Here is a 2,792-nt window from a genome sequence, read left to right as displayed (position 1 = left end):
AAATGCAGAGGCTGTGGCATTTGGAACTTATGTAGGAATAACTCTTTCAAAACTAAGCAGGCAAAAATTTCGTCAAGCTAAAAAATGCATTGGTGATATCTTGTATAACAATGAAGAAAGTGAAGATGCATCGTCTCGTAATATTCCTGTCAGTGACTATCAATTTGATCGACAGAGCAGGGCCTCAACACCTAGTAGCTATGAGACATATCACAACACTAATTACCATCCAGCAATGCAGTACACAAGCAGCTACAATTATTGATAGCACTGTAAGACATTGATGTTCACTGTTTGATACTTTGATATTTCAGGCATATACTAAATCTGGTTGCTTGTGCCATGTTTTTATTGCAAGTGGACTTCCTATTTGTAAACTTTTAGTCCAAGAATCGAAAAAAGATGAGCAGTTGACAAAAGGTATTTTCCTGTGTTCGGATCTAATGTTTTCTTTTTTAAAAAAACGCAACTAATAAACAATAATTTTGTCAAAATCAACTTGATTTTATATGGTATGTAAGGAAACAAGTTGTTGAGATTGAACTGCATCATTTACACGGCACGACATTTCAATAATTTTAGCAACCACTTACCTCTTCTCATCTTAGGAATATCATATGTTTATTTCCTCTGTGGGTTTTAATTTATAGTACCCCTTTAGGTTGAGTTATAATAAAAAAATATTTACAAAGATTCTGTGCTCAATATAAAACGCATTTCAGTGAACTCAACAAGAATATTTCACTTCAGAAATTATACCACAAATAACTTTGACAAGCTTTTTTCCCATGTGTGTGATAAGTATTTAATCATAATGTATTAGAGTCCACACATTTTCCGTTGCCATGCTACATCTCCTTCTTTGTTAAACCAGCTTGTAAACTCTTCACGCATCTCTTTAGCAACTCTCGTGGAATTCCTTGATAAGGAAACTTCAAGGTCCAGAAAAGATTCCCTGGAAGTATCATCTCTCCATGTGCCTGGAATAAACTCTCCTGTGTGAAGGTCTTCCTGATCCATTATTGCAGGGGGACAATACACATGTTTGGTGCTGATGTCTGCTTTGAGCCAATTGTGAAGTACTAGTATGGCCAAGGCAATTACTTTGACTTTTTCTGGACTTAGAAGGAAGGGTACTCGAAGACAGCGCCATCTATTACACAATATGCCTAAAATATTTTCAGAGATCCTTCTACCCCTCAAAATACGATAATGTGAAATTCTCTGTTCTACTGTTATATTTTTCTGTGGGTAAGCCCTTAACATGTACTTTGCTAATCCAAAGGCTTCATCCCCTCTTAGGACAAAGGGCACAGGTACAGTGCGACCTGGCAGGGGTTGTGGGGGTGGAATACGAAGTGGATTAGTTGGGTCATCTAGTGCTTCTTTTAAATTGCACCTTGCCCATGCATGGTCATCTGGGTTTCTCCCATTTTAGGTTCCAATGTCAGCATAAAGGCAGTCGTAGTCCGGCCCAGAAACCACCAAGGCAATAATGCTCTCGTTGCCCTTATAGTCATGATAATGAGATCCTGAAAATGCTGGCTTTTGGATCACAATTCGTTTTCCATCGATTGCCCCGATGTTATTGGGAATATTCCATCTAGTAAGGAATACTTCAGTAATTTCACGCCACTTTTCTTCGCTGTTTCGTGTTTTGAGATATTCTTCCTTTAAGGTATTGAGTATAGCTGTGCAAACTTGCATGACAATTTCTCCAATCGTTGTTCTTCCAATTCGAAATTGAAATGATAATGATGGAAAACTTTCTACAGTTGCTAGATACCTTAGGGTCAATGCTAAACGTTCACCAGGATGAATTGACATTCGCATAGGAGTATCTTGCTTCTGTACTTAAGGACCAATGATGTTCAGCAGCTCGATGAATTAACCATGAGGCATTCTCAAGTATTCTGCAAATCCACAAGAATCCTCTATAGCCAGTTCTTTAAAAATAGTGTAGTAAGCCCCTCTTTCGTCTCTTCTTGACACCCATTGTCGTGTCCAGCAACTTCTTTCGATGTGTTTATATTCTTTGCTATCTAACAACATCATTAACAGAAGTAAATACTTCTTTTTCTTTGACCTTTCCTGTAATCGCTGGTCCGCCACATTGAATTAGAAAACTAGTTCACATTCCCTCACCAAACAGGCGTCCTGTCGCAGCGACTTGTTTTGCAAGTAGTACACACGGAGCGACTTGTCCCAGAGACATGTCGCAGCGACTTGTCGCCTAGTGTGTCCCGACCTTTACAGTGTATTAGATATATTGAGTACAATTAAAACATTTTTTTGTTCTTTGCGCTAAAATATTTCAAAATCCAAACGTTTCGGGACTACTGTCCCTTCATCAGTGGATATATTAGTGCAAAGGACAAAAAAATTATTTTAATTGTACTCGATTTATCAGCTCTGCACAGTTCCTAACCATATAAGATATATTACCTGGCAAGTTACTTGTATTGGCAGCTTCAAACTTTCTCACAAATTCTAGGTGAGATAATTGAGTGCGGTAATTCACAGGTTTCCCATTGCAGGAAGTGCAGATACAGTGAACATGTACTGTTTTTTTAGCAGAACAAAAACAGAGAGACAATGCCTGTTTTTTTGCGGACGTACTCCTGTCTCTCTCCGCCATGTCCAGTTTCAAATACATTCCGGCCAGCGGTGGCATATTATTGTGACACAACGTGCACGTTATATAAGCACCCAATCCAGATTATCCAATCAGGCTATAGAAAAGTGGCACAATTCCAGCGCGATTACGGGCAGTGTTCATTTCAACATGGCTT

General features: G+C 38.7%; 1 pseudogene; it reads right to left on the bottom strand.

Moving 5' to 3' along the window:
- Positions 1-819: 819 nt before the first annotated feature.
- Positions 820-2,792, bottom strand: part of LOC137989147 (uncharacterized) — a 10,303-nt pseudogene continuing 8,330 nt past the window's right edge.

This window comes from Montipora foliosa, unplaced genomic scaffold (assembly GCF_036669935.1).
Source record: "Montipora foliosa isolate CH-2021 unplaced genomic scaffold, ASM3666993v2 scaffold_442, whole genome shotgun sequence".
NCBI lineage: Eukaryota > Metazoa > Cnidaria > Anthozoa > Scleractinia > Acroporidae > Montipora > Montipora foliosa.
This window is presented reverse-complemented; position numbering and strand designations above follow the sequence as displayed.